At 40.6% G+C, this 17,500-nt stretch overlaps 1 protein-coding gene across 1 annotated transcript in view; it reads right to left on the minus strand.

Moving 5' to 3' along the window:
* The window catches only part of LOC138967706 (uncharacterized), a 109,912-nt gene that overhangs the window by 27,841 nt on the left and 64,571 nt on the right, over positions 1–17,500 (minus strand). The window lies entirely within an intron of this gene.

Genomic DNA, 17,500 nt, shown 5'->3' on the forward strand with positions numbered 1-17,500 from the left:
AAAAATATTTTTACATGCGAAAAACAAAGCAAGACGGTTTAAAAATGTGTTCAATGAAGATGAAAAAAAGAGTGCTTTTAAAGAATACAAAAAGACAATAAAAAAGGAATGCAAGTCGTATCATAATGAGTTCGTTAAAACTTTGAGAAAGTTAAGAAGTACTGACCCGAAAGCATACTGGAATCTTCTAAATAAAAATAAAAAGAATAATTCCAAAACTAACTATCCAACCTGTTCTGAGTTTTTCGAACATTTCACTAAACTACAAGAGTGTGATGAAAATGAAATGGATGATAGTAATGAACATTTAAATGAAGCAAGTAATGAATTTCTTAATGCGCCTTTTACAAAGGAGGAAGTTATCAAATGTATAGACAAGCTAAAAAAACAATAAGGCATGCGGTCAGGATAAAATAATTAATGAGTATTTAAAAGCGTCACATGATCGAATGATTGATATTTATGTATTGTTGTGTAATGTTGTTTTGCAGTCAGGAAAGGTTCCAACACAATGGGCCGTAGGTGAAATTATTCCATTGTACAAAAATAAAGGCTCTCAAGCTGACCCCACAAATTATAGAGGAATTACTATACTCAGCTGCTTCGGAAAACTTTTCAGTGCAATTTTAAATGATAGGTTATCAAAAATTTTTGGAGAGTAATAACAAATTAGGTCAAGAACAAACAGGTTTCCGCACAGGTTTTTCAACACTAGACCATGTTTTTACTTTGCATTGTATATTAAATTTTTTTCTCAACAAAAAGAAGCGACTGTTTTGTGCATTTGTAGACTATGAAAAAGCGTTTGATAAAGTTCGCCGTGCATTTTTATGGGAGAAATTAGTTAGTTCTGATGTTAATGGGAAGTTTTTAAAAACTGTAAGAAATTTGTATGAAAATGCCAAATCTTGTGTTAAAGTTAATAGTGAGTGTTCTGGATATTTTCCCAGTTTGTGTGGAGTTAGACAAGGGGAAAACTTGTCACCGTTGTTTTTTGCTCTATTTTTAAATGATCTAAAGCCTTTTCTGTTGGAAAACAGTAATGGTTTACAATCTATGTCAAGAGAGGCTATTGTGGCTGGAATGGATGATACGGATGTAAATGCTTTGTTTCAAATGTTTTTATTACTGTATGCGGATGATACTGTGATCTGCTCAGAGTCTGAAAAAAACCTGCAAGAATGTTTAAACAAAATGCACGAATACTGTTTAAAATGGCGTCTAAATATTAATGAAACAAAACGAAAGTTATAGTTTTTTCCAGAGGTAAAATTAGAAATAAACCACTGTTTACGTACAATGGCAATTTAATCGAAGTAGTGTTTGATGTAATGTACTTGGGCCTTAAGATTAATTATAATAATACATTTTCAGTCGCACAGAAGAATCTATATGATCGTGCCTCAAGGGCAATGTTTGTTCTTTTGCGCACTTGTAGACAATTGTCACTACCTGTGGACATACAAGTTGACCTGTTCGATAAAATGATTGCTCCAATTTTATTGTATGGATGTGAAGTATGGGGTTTTGGTTCCTGTGAACTTGCTACTAAACTTCAATTGCGTTTTTATAAAATTGTTTTCAAACTAAAAAAATCAACTCCAAATGCTATGATATTTGGTGAACTTGGAAGATATCCACTAGATGTTAATATGAAATGTAGAATGCTTTGCTATTGGTATAAACTGATTAGTCCTATTCATAAAAATAAATTTTCAAGTATTGTGTATTGCTTTACTTATAGATTGTATATCAACAAGATGATTGAATCCAAGTACTTATGTTTCATTGAAAAAACCTTAAATGAAATTGGTCTCTCTGGCCTTTGGACTTCTCAAGAAAATATTTAATACTCAAGCACATGGTTTAAAAAGAAAGTAAAAAGAAGTCTATATGACCAGTATATCCATAAAGGGTTTACAGAAATTGGAACAAAAAATATGTTTTGGAATTATCGAATGTTCAAAGATATTTTTGCATGTGAAGACTACGTCACAACCCTGCCATATCAGCAATGTGTTTCAATGATGAAGTTTAGAACATTAAACAACAATTTACCTGTACAGAAAGAACGTTATCTTAACATCCCGAGGTCAGAAAGAACTTGCACCAAATGTGTATCGCATGACATAGGTGATGAATTCCATTATTTATTTGTCTGTGATTTTTTCAAAGAAGAAAGAGCTGAGTTGTTACCACCTTACTATTGGAAAAAACCTAATGCACTTAAATTTAAAAAGTTGTTTGCTACTAAGAAAAAGAAATTGCTAAAGAATATTTTGGACTTTACTAATAGAATTTGTAACAGTTTTTCATAATTTTTTTATTTTTTATTTTTTTTATTTTTATTTTTTTTATTTTTTTTTAAATTTATTTATTATATTAGCATATATCATGATTGTATTGATTGTATTTATTGTTCAAAATGCCCCCATTGGTTATGGACTAATAAACTTGAACTTGAACTTGAACTTGAACTCTCTCCCCCCCCCCCCCCCCCCTTTCTCTCTGTGTCTCTCTTGTGAGCAAGAAAAAATTAAGAAAAAGCCTCTGAAGCCCGAAATTGCTGCTGGTTTTTGTTATTATCTTTTCTTTCTTCATCAACAAATTGGTTTTGGAAAGCATTGATAGAAGTTCCGATCTACATTGAGAAAGTTCTAAATAACATTTCACTCTTTTCAACAATGTTGAAGGGCGAATCTCTGAATAGATCGATGGAAAAACTACAGTGATACGCAAGTCTGTCAATGCGTGTACAACATTTCTATGCTGCTCTGTGCGTTGGGGTCTTTCTAAATCTAGAACAAGGCGCCTCATAATAAGCGTAACAAGACCTTCTGTTCTGCGTCATCAAAATCAATGAATGGTAATAAAACAAAGCTGAAATGATAAATGGTGAACTCTGTTCCTTTTCTTTGTTTATGCGTCATTCTAGAATAACCACTATTCTTGTTATTGGCATTTAAATCAAATATAGATATTAAATGCTATAATGAGATTGTGGGTAGTTTACAGACTACGTCGTTCCTCCTTGGTATAGAATGCCAAGCAACCAGCGTAAACACAATTCATCATTATCATCATGGTAGTAGGATCACATTACAATCAACGTCATTGTGATCATTGTCTTGATACAGTGTTGCCATCATCGTATCAACACAAGAATAAGTTATATGAAAGAAATAACCATCATCGTCGTAAAAGTGGTCCTTTATAATTGAGTCCGAAGTCGATTTCGCGAAGACTTCGCGAAGTCTTTTTACCGAAAACTCAGTGCAAAAGCGTCGGGCGGCCAGCTTCGCGTAGTCGACTTCGCCCAGTTAAAGACAGAGTTCAACCTAGTCATCATCATCATCATCATCATCATCATCATCATCATCATCATCATCATCATCATCATCATCATCATCATCATCATCATCATCATCATCATCATCATCATTATCGTTGTCGTCGTCGTCGCCATTATCATCATCATCGTCGTCGTCAACAACAACAACAACATCAACACCAACGACAATAATTTAACTGCAAATATCACCACCTGTGTTAAAGTCGTTGTTGTTGCTATCATATTGTAAGTACCTATTTTTTTTGTTTTGTTACTTTATGTGCGCAAATGTCACACTCACTCAGTACTAATGCCAGCCAATCCCTTGTCATACAAAGCAACCATGCAGTGAGCTGCACGTGAAGTATTCACTCTTTCCCCCTTTCATCATCTTCTTACTTCGTGCCTTTTGTTGTTCACTACACGTGGAGGTATTGCTATGGATTTTCTGCACACCAAATGTCATGTTTGCGTGCAGAATCGTATGATTTAGTCCCGCCTCAATTGACACACTTCCATGAGACTGTTATAAGGACGGTACAATCGGCACGAAGCTTGTAGGGGTTCTTAGAGCTGCCAACTGTTACGCTTTCAGCATAGCATGCTACGCTTTAAGACTATTTGCTACGCTGTTGCGCTACGCTTAGAATTTTTACGCTCAAACAAATGATCCCAAGCATGCAACAGTTTGCTCTTTCTTGTGAGCCCTGGTACTCATTTCTGATTTTCATTCCGTGTAGTAGTCGGAATGTGTGTCATTGAACATTGTCCACGCTGAAAAGTGGCACTGCAGACACTCTCTATTAGCCATTTTGTTTCTTTTTTCTGAATTACATCTTTTTAAATGTATATATTCTTGCGCGAAATAGCCTAAATGCGGATATGCGAATACATTTTAGACAAAGCTACACAAAAACAACATTCATTTTTGCTACGTTGAAATTTTTTTACAAACAGTAAATTGCTACACTTGAGGTTTTACAAGGGTTGGCTGTTCTGGGTTCGGGTTTTAAGGTAAGAGAAAGCTGTAATAGCGCAGTTTTCATTGCTTAAATTCCAAGACGTTAAAGTATAGAAGGTCTTGGGTGGAACTGAGCGCACAATTGATTTATACAAAGTATTCATTTTTTGTATATATTCCAAAATAGAAATCTCAAAATGGCGTTTGACTTATGCTGGTGTGATTCTTAAAACAACAGCAATTTCAGATAAGCATCTCTGCACATTTGCACGCGTGGAGCGACCACAGATACAGACACTTGGGTACAAACACAGACACGCAGATACAGAAACAAGCACACCCACCCACCCACACACAAACCCACACACAAACACACACACTGACACACACTCTCTCTCTCTCTCTCTCTCTCTCTCTCTCTCTCTCTCTCTCTCTCTCTCTCTCTCTCCATGTTGTAATGTCAGTTTGAACGGACACTCTTATCCATGCAACATTGTGTAAATGCACCATCGGCTTCGGTTTCGATATTTGAGTGTTCGAATACCCTTCCCCAAATCCAGCTGCCCAACTTGCAATGGGCATATTGCCTGAGCAATTAAACCATCCTGACTCTCTCTCTCTCTCTCTCTCTCTCTCTCTCTCTCTCTCTCTCTCTCTCTCTCTCTCTCTCTCTCTCTATCTATCTAGGGCCTATATATCTAACCACCCCCCCTCAACCCCCAGTGAGCTACTCGATCGAGAGCACACTTTGCACCAGTCGATCATTGCACGTTAGAATATGTGTCAGAAAGAATGCCCGACGTTCCACCAAACGGTGTCTGGACGTCAGCAGAGGTGTTATGAGCGACGCCTGAAGGACATCAGTATGACTTTAATACGTCAGTGTAGGTGTCAGTCAGCGCCAGCAGAAAAGTGTCTTGATCGACACAGGGTGATGTGTAGTGACTTGTGGATGTCATTTATGTGTCGCGAGTGACGCCTGACGTTACTCTACTACCTGTCATAACAAAACATAATAGCCGATGTCGGCTCCTGTGACGAAATCCCCACGATCTACACCCAAAGGGCATCCAGATCAAAAAAACTTGGCAGATGTGTTTCAGTTCAGATCTTTGTGATGCAGCCGGTTATTGTAAAACCAAGTACTGTAGTTATTAAGGCAATGCGTTGAGGAGTTACTGAAATGTACCGGGGATGATTTTGTTGATCTCATTACCTGCTAAAACGGTTTCGAAAACCGCAACAGAAACTACCTTATATGTAAAACCAATCTGTATATGTTGAATATGGTAGAGGAACGGATGTATGACCTTTCCCTGGATTTACAATAAACGATCTGCAATAATAGGTATCTGTCCAGATGTTGTTTTTGTATGACGCGTAGTATCGAGCATGGATCGTGTTGACCGGAAAAGTAAAAAAAAACTACAAGAAAACATCTTGAACATGACATGAGCATCAAGAAATTCAACGCCCACTCAGCTAAGATCCTTTCTTCTGTTTAGTATTGAAATTATGTGTATGTCCGCCCACTACAAAGACAATCAGGTCGAAGTACTCGTGAATGTTCGTTTTGTTTTGCACCGATCAGAGCGACGCCAGCACGTACACTCGTACACGCTTTAAAAACACCCATTTTCTGGACATCTCTAATGTGTCACAACCGGATGACACCAATCAGAGCGACACCAGCACACGTGCCATAAGGGGCACCGGTAGACGTGTTAACGTCAGGGTACGTGTTGTTGGCAACGTCAAGAGTTACTGATTGCTGGACGTTATCACGAACGGCGCCACACCGCACAGCGGTCATTTTGACCGTGGCTTCGTTAGGTGTTGTGACCATGCAGCGCCCAGGCACGACGCCAGACTTAAGTGCTGTTCACATGGTAGACTTGCAACTAACTTTTGCCCGACTGCAAGATGAACAGCCCCAGCGAATTAGAAACGACTCGGCCCAGACTCGTCAGCGACTCCAAAACTCAGTTGAGCACTGCTCTACTCGGCCGTGACTCATCAGCAATTTTGTCCAGACTTTTTTTTTTATCGCGCTTTCTGATTGGTTAGCTCTAGCCTTCCCTTCTCCGGAAAACAACGAGGACGACCGGACAATCCCGAAAGGCAAAGTCTGGCGAGAATCGCCGCTTAAAAATAGTTTGCGAGTTTGTGCTGTTCACATGGGCAGCGATTTTGATTTGACTTGCCACCGACTAAAATCGCTTGAAAGTTGGGCAAAAGTTGATTGCAAGTCTGCCATGTGAACAGCACTGTCTTGCTGTTATCTTCCTTCGCGTGTTGGTTGTTCGTTGTTCCGTGTCCCTTCCACCTATTTGGCTATTCGGGACCGACCTTCACGTGTAAACCATCCGATAAATCACAGCATATCTGACAAAACCTTTTATAGGATAAGAGGATTCTTACACTTGCCCACCCCCACCCCACCCCAAAAAACAAAATCATCAACAAACAAAAACCTGGCTGCCTTCTAAGACGATGAGTGAGAATTTTCTATCGAATGAATTACGTGCCTGACACCTACATCGATGTCGAAGTCACTCCGCGGGAGGGGGGGGAGTAGCCAGGCTGTAATTGTTGATTTGTATCTCGCTGGTATGATGGCATGGCATCGGACATCACGACGATGTGTACTAAAAATTAACATCCTCAGTTCCCCCCCCCCCCTTCCATATCCCCTGTCTTTTCAACAACCCACCCTAGCTACTGTCTATGTCTGTGTCTTGTCTAGGTATGTACGTGTGTATGCGCTTTGTTGATAAACTCTGTGTATGATGTATGTTATGCTGTGTTCATGTGTATATAAAGGAAATAAAATTTAAAAAAAAAATAAATAAAAAAATAAAAAAATTAACATCCTGACTGCTTTTTGTGCAGTGTGAGAATCTAATTTTATATAAATTACATTTGCAGATTGCAAATATTTGATCATTCAATATTATTATTTAATGATTTAATGTATTAACAAATGGCACTAGAATCCGTAAAGAAATTAATTTAACGAGTTAAACTACCACTCTGCACAGAAAAATATCAAAGTGTTGAGTGTTGGTATGTGTCCAAGATGAGGGCTGTGCCAAGATGCACGAGAAAGTCACCTACCGGGTGGGAGTCAGCCGCGGTGGTGGCTCGGTTGAAATTGAGATTTGTTGTGATTTCAACGAATCAGACTCCGCGGTTTGTTCTCTCCCGTTTGGGTGACACCCACTTTCGCTTCGTGCCCCTCAGCACCTTGCCTGGTCTCATTCCATTAAAAGCCCGGGGAGATGTGAGATCGTTTACACAGAACTGTTTTCACGGGAGCGAGTGGGTCTTTTAAGAATGTACGTGTCATGTCGTCAGAATGTACACCCAACAGCGTCTCCACATGAAGAAGACGAATTCAGTCACAACGAGGCTGTAGTCTAATTAGCAAGGGAGAGAAGGCAGCGAGACAAATCAATTAACGCCAACTCTGGCCAAGGGACATCACTCCGGTGATGTTCTGCTGGATATAGACTGCTTGCCCCTGGCAGAGTCAATTAGTTTGGACTCCTGGTGAAAAATTGAGAGGTGGAAATAGAAGGGGAGAGAGGGGAAAGAAGGACATACAAAGACAAGGACCGACAGAGAGACAGACAGACAGACAGAGAGAGAGAGAGAGAGAGAGAGAGAGAGAGAGAGTCAGACAGACAGACAAACTGACAGAGAGAGAGAGAGAAAGGGATAGAGATAGAGATGGGGGAGAGAGAGACAGAGATACAAAACAGAGAACATAGCATACAGAACTGCACACAACCAGCATACAAAACGAAATTGTTGACCAAAATCAAATCAACCCTAAGCCTTTCAATGATACAGAAGAATTTGTTTTTTTTATTATAATTTCGTAAATGACACCCATTTCAATCAACACAAATAATTCTTCAAAAATTCCCACACTGCACTTAATTAGCCAGCCTGTGGATGTTGTCCAAGTGGGAACAAGTTCTTCTTCCATGTAAAAGCCTGTTGATTTAATGATCGTCTGAACTTTATTGAACTGGTCCTTCTTTTCAGCATCTACCCCAAGGCACTGAACTTCAATTGAACTATTTATAAATCCTTGCAATACATAATCTGTGAAGCTGTCACGACGTACATAGACGAACACAATGGACGAGTTATCCGGGCAAGTTTGGCTCAACTTCCTGAATCGAAACGATTGGTCGGTCTTCAAGCCTTGAAACAAAACAAAATGTGGTATACTTTTAATGTAGGTCAACTGAAACGATTACGTCAATGAAAGAAAATAAGTTCAAGCGTTCGCGCGCACGCGCGCGCACACACACACACACACACACACACACACACACACACACACACACACACACACACACACACACACACACAAACCCTCTCTCTCTCAAATTGGCATCAAAGTGATAATTTATACGACTGTAAAACGACATCATCAAGGTAAAATACTTTCAGAATATAAACAAAATCCTCAGATAAAAGCAGGTAACATCAATAAAAGCTAGAACTCAAAATGCCTCACATAAACATTCTAACGCCCATTTTCTTGCTGTGAGACGCATTGCATAATGAAAATAAAAATAAAGATGTAAATTTGCAAATTGCGTGAAGTGGAAAGAGCAGGATCATTAGATCAGCGACCGTTTGTTTTCTTTGTAAAACTGGTTGAGTTGGTTTTTGTTTTGCTGGGCAACATGCATACGGTAATGTTTCTAGTTTTTTTAATTCCAAGTTAGCAGACAATCACGAGGGCCCTAAAGGGGGGGGTATCATCACGATCACGGGAAGGGAAATCTTAGCTTTCACGATCACAGTTACCTTGATTTTTGTTTTCACGATCACGAACACCAGTGGCGAATCACGGTCACGGTAAAAGTTGCATGTACAGAAAGCACGTGTCAAAGTAAACACAACCACACAGTAATTCGCTCCTCTGGATCTATTGTTTATTCAACACAAAGTGACAACTGTTGCACTTTTTTATTATTTTTTTTTAATTCTCTTTCATACACACATAGAAATACATATCATGATTTGTAATCAGTAACAAGAATGTTGTTTTCATTGTTTTTTCTCTCGCTCTCTCTCTCTCTCATGCAGACACTCACAGGAATATACACTCCAGGGGCGGAGCAGTTAAGCCAAAGGGGGGGGGGTTACAACCTGGGGTCGAGGGCAAGGCCCCATTGGGGGGTCTGGGGGGCTTAGCCCCCCAGAAGCTGAAGAGATTTAGCTATTTTATGAACAATTTATGGCTTATCCTTGATTTTAAACATGATCAACTGGTGTCAGCAGCCACTCATTATTTCTTTTAAAGTTAGTATTATTATTTTTTTTTTTTGACAGCCGGGGGTGGGTGGGTTCCGGAACCCCTGTAACCCCCCTCCCCCCCCTCCCCCCCGTAATCCGCCCCTGCACTCATACACATTCAACTCCCACACCCTCACTCACACACATGAATATATACTTGCACAATTTCACATTTCCAGAGCTAAATCTTTTAAACCCATTTTCTCAAAAACTATTGGGTGGATTGAAATTAAACTACATGTATGTGTGATGGTAGAGTCTATAATCCTGACTAAAGGTCAGTCTAGGAATCATGAAGGTGGGTGAAGGAATATACACTCATACACATTCAACTCCCACACCCTCACTCACACACATGAATATATACTTGCACAATTTCACATTTCCAGAGCTAAATCTTTTAAACCCATTTTCTCAAAAACTATTGGGTGGATTGAAATTAAACTACATGTATGTGTGATGGTAGAGTCTATGATAACAAAATCCCCAACGAACATGACTTTGGTCGACTTTGACATGAGGATCAAGTGACCCAAACTGGCACGTCTCCCCGCCATAGTTCCTGAATTTAACCCATTGTTGATAAGTTTACAGGCGCTAAAATAAATCCAAGCTTAATGCAAAGAAGCGACAATTAGAATCTATGCCAAGCGTGTCCACGTTGCTGGGATGAAAAACACATTTTCTAGTTTCGGTTTTGGCTACACGCAGACTCGATCAGACTCGAGCCAGTCGAGGTCACACTGAGCGAGTGACAGCCGGACGTGACAATGTCGACAATGTCAATGATCTCAATCAATCTCAAAGATCTTAAACAAAATTCAAGATCTTTGCCTACATTCAGAACAGTCATAGAGCAACATAGACAGGGCCGGACTAGGGGGGGGGGGGTTACAGGGGTTGCGCAACCCCCCCCCCCCCCCTGGCTTAAGCAAGTACCTCCCAAACGCTTTTTTTTGTGGGGGAGGAAAGGGGGAGGGGGTTGCATCTGGATCATCATGAAATCCGAGGAGAAATCGCACCTCTCACCCCCTTTCGAAAGACATTTTTCTTCAACGATTTTTGTGATGAAAAGTATGAGTCCCTACAATCTCAATTCTTCTTCATTGCCTATACAGCTTGCTGTCGAATTTACCTTTTTCGTTCAAGGAGAGGCTTCCTTTCCCTCCAGAAACATCAAAAAACGTTCAGCTTCAAGGGGGCTTCGCCCCCTTACAACCCTCACCAAGGGGGCTTCGCACCCTGGACCCTCACCAAGGGGCCTTGCCCCCTGGACCCTCAACTGTAACTCCCCCCCCCCCTGGTACTTACCTAGTCCGGCTCTGATAGATGACATACCTTGACATTTCGTCTTCGGAAAGACGGACCCGTAGCGTGACCTTTCCACCAAGGAAGGCATTCTCGCCGCCTGCTTTGGTCTGGCTTGAATCCACAAAATATAACAGAAGTTCGATGACAGTACCGCTGCACGCCATTTTTGATCTTCGAATTCGAATTTGACTGAATTCACTCACACGAAGCCCTTCCATTGGATGAATTTTGGCAGACTTTTGCAATTCGCCTTCTGATTGGATCTCTTTTTTTGTGATTGGTTCTCTTAAAGAGAAGCAATTGCTGTCAAAATCATATTTCTGAATGTGTTGTTGCTTCCCTTCAATCGGGATTAGCTCCTTGACGAATAGAGGATCATACTCATAGAGTGATACAGCTGTGAAAAATGTATGTTGAAAATAAAATGCTTTGCAATAATGCCCATCACGATCACGATAACAAATGACGATCACGATCACGAGACTTGATTTTTTTGTCATCACGGATCACGGGCAAAGTCCCATCACGATCACAGAAATGGAAATTTCGGCAATCACGGTCACAGAAAGGTCAAAAAACACCAATCACGATCACGATTTTAAACCCTTTGGGGCCCTCAATCACAGCAAAGCCCACGGTAACCAATGCAAATGGATATGCACTCACACACACGTGCACGCGCGCACTATAGAACCCTGTAATGGTATCCTTTAGAGAGAGAGAGAGAGAGAGAGAGAGAGAGAGAGAGAGAGAGAGAGAGACAGAGGGAGAGAGAGAGAGACAAAGAGAAAGAGAGAGAGAGAAAGAAAACGTGTGTGTGTGTGTGTGAGTGTGTGTGTTTGTGTGCGTGTGTGTGTATATGCGTGCGTGCGTGCGTGTGAGCGTGCGTGCGTGCGTGCGTGCGTGTCTGTGTGTGTGTGTGTTTTTGCGTGTTTGCGTGTGTGCGTGCGTGTGTGCGTATGTGTGTGTGCGTACGTGTGTTTTCAATCATGCTAATTGTTTTCTCTTGATCCTCACTATTCGCACACAAAAATTTCAATGTGCAAATATTTTACATGTCAACCTATAATGTATCATTCGAAGTATGCGTTGAAAAATAACATTTTCAAAATCCACACGAGATCACGTTGGTGCTGATCAATTCATCCATCATCCTCTTAATTTTTCTCTTCGTCTGATTACATTTCTGAGGATAGAAAAAGCGATTAGTTTCTCTGATGCAAGCCAAAGCATGAATGAAGCTTTTCATTTGTAAGTAAATATTGAATGAAAATAATTGTTGTGCACCCTAGCGAGGGTCCGCTAATAGCCATTAAATCAGTTTGAACTTTTCCATTCGGACCCAATCGTCGGGATATTTTTTTGTATTATTTCTTTTTTTAAGCTGCGTAAATCTACCCAATGCGTAGGCTTTCAATGATGTCATCGAGTCATCTCACATCTCTGTCATGACAAACGTGTGTATGCTGCCGGAATTTTCGACTAACATTGTTATTGTTAAAGTTTGTTCGTTGTTAACAGTGTGCGTTTTCGAGACAAAAGTTGTGTTTCTGTTAGGTCGTGTATTAATTGCTATCTCCGTGACAAAGTCTGACATTTCTTGAGGATATGAAAAGAGCCAGAATTATGGGCAATTGAATGAAAGTGTGGGTATTATTATACCCATGGAGTGCGTTGAGGAAAACAAATTATTTCTTTAAAATGATACGTAAAGTTCGTCCAGTAAGACATGGGAAGACTTGCATCTCCATTGCGTGCGGGTGTAGTTTCATACTTTCTCAGTGATTGAAATGATGTTGTGAAAAAAAGACACCGCTTGACACGTGCTTGAATTTGTTTCTTGTGATTGACACTTGTTTTCGTGTATACTCAAAGACTACTGCTTTGAAAACGATGTAGGGGACTGCTGGATGATGGTCTCTTTCTGATTCATCGGGCGAGGTCCCACGGGAAAGCATTTCGTTAGGTAAAGACCAACAGAGAAGAAGAGTGTAAGCTAGCAGGCTTTCGCATTGGCCATTTTGTCTGGGGGGAAAAAAAGTCAGAAGATCAAGGCAATAGGTCAAAGCAAAACAGTACTATTCTGCCACCGCTCTCCTAATCAAAAGCCAAAATATTGTGGAAAGCGGCAAGCTCTATTGTACGCATGTTTATACACTCGCCATGCAACCCAACGCGCAAGGGCTCACGGGAGCTTAGAATCAATGGCGAGCATGATGCAGCAAAAACGATGGCTAGCTGATTTATGTGAAGTCTCTGCGAGCAATCAATCTCTCAACGCAATTAATACACTATGCGGCGGCACGTCGCACCGAGTCTCCGCTCAGGGCAATTGGCGTGATAAACTTTCGTCGATGCGTTATTTGGCGGAATGGCGTGCCAATTCATTAACGCAATCGTCCTGTGAATTGTGAATATCATTAGCTTGGTAGTGTGTTGTGTTTGTGAGAGGCTGGTGTGATTGTTGGTTGATGATTTCTCTCACTTCTTTGTGTTTTTCCAAATTATCAGTGTTTCTCTTAACCTCCTTCCCGTTGTTTTTGTTATTGTTGTTACATTTAGTCAAGTTTTGACTAAATGTTTTAACATAGAGGGGGAATCGAGACGAGGGTCGTGGTGTATGTGTATGTGTCTGTCTGTGTGTGTGTGTGTGTGTGTGCGTGTGTGTGTGTGCGTGTGTGTGTGTAGAGCGATTCAGACCAAACTACTGGACCGATCTTTATGAAATTTGACATGAGAGTTCCTGGGAATGATATCCCCGGATATGTTGTTCATTTTTTCGATGAATACTTTTGATGACGTCACATCCGACTTTTTGTAAAAGTTGAAGCTGCACTGTCACACCCTCATTTTTCAATCAAATTGATTGACATTTTTGTAAAGCAATCTTCTACGAAGGCTGGACTTCGGTATTGCATTTCAGCTTGGTGGCTTAAAAATTAATTAATGACTTAGGTCATTAAAAATCTGAAAATTGTAATAATTTTTTTTTTATATAAAACGATCCAAATTTACGTTCATCTTATTTTACATCATTTCCTGATTCCAAAAACATATAAATATGTTCTATTTGGATTAAAAACAAGCTCTGAAAATTAAAAATATAAAAATTATGATCAAAATCAAATTTCCGAAATCGATTTAAAAACAATTTCATCTTATTCCTTGTCGGTTCCTAATTCCAAAAACATATAGATATGATATGTTTGGATTAAAAACACGCTCAGAAAGTTAAAACGAAGAGAGGTACAGAAAAGCGTGCTATGCAGCACAGCGAAACCACTACCGCGCTGAACAGGCTCGTCAGTTTCACTCCGTTTTGCACAAGCGGCGGACTACGGTCATTGTGAAAAAATGCAGTGCGTTCAGTTTCATTCTGTGAGTTCCACAGCTTGATTAAATGTAGTAATTTCGCCTTACACGACTTGTTGTTTTTGTTGTTGTTGTTTTGTTGTTGTTGCTGTTGTTGTTTTTGTTGTTGTTGTTTTTTTGTTTTTGTTGTTGTTATTCTTGTTGTTGTTGCTGCTGTTGTTGTTGTTTTTGTTGTTGTTTTGTTGTTGTTGTTGTTGTTGGGGGTGGTGATGGTGGGGGGGTGGTGGTAGATGTGGTTGTGGTGGTTATTGTTGTTGTTGTTTTACAAATACATTGTGTTGCTTTCTTGTAAAGAGCTAAAGGCCTCACAAAGATTGATCCGGGTGTCAATCGTCACATACCTGTCCAGGGTTAGGTGGGATGGCACCATCCTCTCACTTGGACATATACCAACCATCAACAGTCTGCTTGCTCTTTGTGCCGAGCGGACATTATTTCCTCCTGGATTAATTCGGTGGATTGACACAGGTGTCAGCTTCAAAATTCATTCATTCAAAACTTCTTCTTCTTCAGCGTTCGACGGTTGTGTCCTTATAATCTTAGGCCTGCTGATTGTATGAACTCGCAGGTTCGGCGCAGGTCTTCCACAGTTCCCCAAAATTTTGTGTCGGGGGTTGTCCTCTCTGGCCAGGTCAGGTCGCGCAGGGGGGCATGGAGAGGGGTTCATACAAAACAAAATCCAACATTTTTCAAAATATGCACACACAAAATGGCGACGATTGAACCCGCTAACTAACCAATCCCTCCGCCCGCCTCGCGCACCGCCCCGGATTCAGTGATATCGCCGAAATGCCAGATCGTAGATAGTTTTATGCCACTTGGATCTTCATTCTGTCTTGCGTATAAAACCAACTGAAAACTCCATCAAAATCAAACCTAGGACCTTTCTGTTTGCTCTGAACTAACTACGTCTCGCGTGTTAAAGGCGCAGTTCTTCCAGAAATGTGGCCATGTGGTGATATGGCCTTATGTAAAAGCCTGGCCAGATCATAAAAAGTGGGCCTAGTCGCTTACACAGGAAGGAGTGTGCCTTTAAAGTAGGTCACTTTGACACTCGCTGGTAATACGGTGAAAGGTGTTTGACCCTTTGTTGGTAGGTTGCTCGGTTTTCATACAAAGCCCGGGTATCCCCGTCTCACAGTCACACACCCTTAATGGCTTTGTCGTGAGGGCGTAAAACTTAAAGGCATATGTACTCGATGACTATACACGCTAATTGCTTTACCAACAGCTGGAGACATGCTAAATTAAGTTCCCTGCAAAATATTGTGGTCTAGGACCCCTTCAATGTTGAGATATGTTAATTTTCATTTTGATCTGGATCGTCCTATTTATAGATTTGGCAACACATGTAACGTTGATGCAAGGGAGCTAACACCGCGGCTTTGTTGACATCCTCACTTTTTCAGAGGCTAGAACAAGCTGTAATGCATGTATTATGGTCCGCGCATGGTGACATATCGTCATTATATGGTCTTATGGTGCGTTTGACATCGATTATGGGCAAACTACACTTTGTAAACACGGGAGCGCGTACATATGCCTTTAAATGTCTCTCATGTTGGTCGTCTGAAAAAAAGGAGGGCGTCGCCATTCAGAGGTTTGTTAGAGTGTAAAAATCATTCGTGCCCAGAAACTCGGTCGGCAAACGGAGGGGTCGTTTTTAGGAGGGGTCGTTATGGGAGATTCCACTGTCAAAGGTCTAGCGGTCCGGAAACAAATAAAGCAATAGGTCATCTCTGAAACAACCCCCAAGTGGGTAGCTGTTTTGAGTTGAAGTCTAGAGCATGCATGTAGTCTAGTGTATCCTACATACTCGAGAGAGACTACCCATGTCATATAAGTATCCCATATCATCACACAATGTGCACATCATGAAAATGGGGTCGGGTCAAAATTACAGTCTGGCACGGACCTCAGAAGTCATTTTCCACTGCTCATGATGACCAAGTCCCCGATACGAACTTTAACTTCATTCTTGAAACACTTTGTTGTTTGTTCTGTAGGAATTTTGAGAACTTACACGTGACAATATACTTCCTATTGTGGCGTCTTTTTGCAATCTATTTCGTTTTTAATGTCTGATATTCCACTTGGAAAAGAGCGTCAAGAAGACGCATCTTCAATTTGGACACTCCGACCCCGTCTGGAAGTATGAGGTAGAAGGCACTCAAGACAGAACCGAATGTAGGATAAACAGAATGCTACGTATGGCTTGCTGTGCGATACCAGGTTTACGGTGGGTTATTTGTTCATATATTAAAGAGCTCACTTTCGCTCGCATGTTAATATAAAAGAAAAACAACTGGCGCGAACCTGGTATCACACAGCAACAAATGTAGTTTCCTGTATGTCTCCGTTAAGGATACTTCTTGCATTTCAAATGGATGATGATGACACTCTGTGTGATCAAAAAAGTAAACTTTGGAATCTAAGAAAGAAAGTAAAGTACAAACATTGAAAAAAAACATAAATCATTATCACCTCACCAACCTAATCACCCCCCCCCCCCCCCATAACACCCCCTCCCCCTCCCTCATCCCCGCTGTGATCGGCCATAGTCCGTTCTGAAACGTGCTTTTCCTCACGTCTTCTAAACGTGCCAAGGGGGGGCAACCCAACACGAATCGATTGCCTTTAAAGGCACGCTACTTCCCGTGTAAACATATCAGATCTTACCAGGCTTTTACATGAGATAAGGCCATCCCTCTTCTGTGTCCAATACTAACAATTAACAGCCTTGGTACTCTCTGAGCATAGAGGGATATAATGGGTTTTTTTCTTTTTCTTTTTGTTCTTTTTGAAGAATTAACTGTCCACACTGTGCGAAATTGTAAGACTTCAATTCATTAAAAACAAATCTACCTCACCACAGTAAGTAGTCAGGGCTTTGATTTCTGGTAAATGACTATGTGAAGAGATGGTTTTTTCCAATGTCAAAGACTGGCCAGATCTGAGATGCTGAACCAAACTGTATACGAAAGGAGTAATCTTCTACATTCTTATGGCGCGAGTGTTTGTATTCCGCGAGTTGTTTGATTATGCATGTATGAGAATCTGTCATTCTTTCATTAAGAATTTATTTTCATTCTTTCCATAAGCTTACCATCCCGAAGAAGGCAATAACGTGCCGAAATATTGATTATAGATATAAACGTACCTAACCTGGTTACTGGTGTGTTTTCTTTTTATCTAAATGTATA

This window comes from Littorina saxatilis, linkage group LG5, assembly GCF_037325665.1.
Source record: "Littorina saxatilis isolate snail1 linkage group LG5, US_GU_Lsax_2.0, whole genome shotgun sequence".
NCBI classification, from domain to species: domain Eukaryota; kingdom Metazoa; phylum Mollusca; class Gastropoda; order Littorinimorpha; family Littorinidae; genus Littorina; species Littorina saxatilis.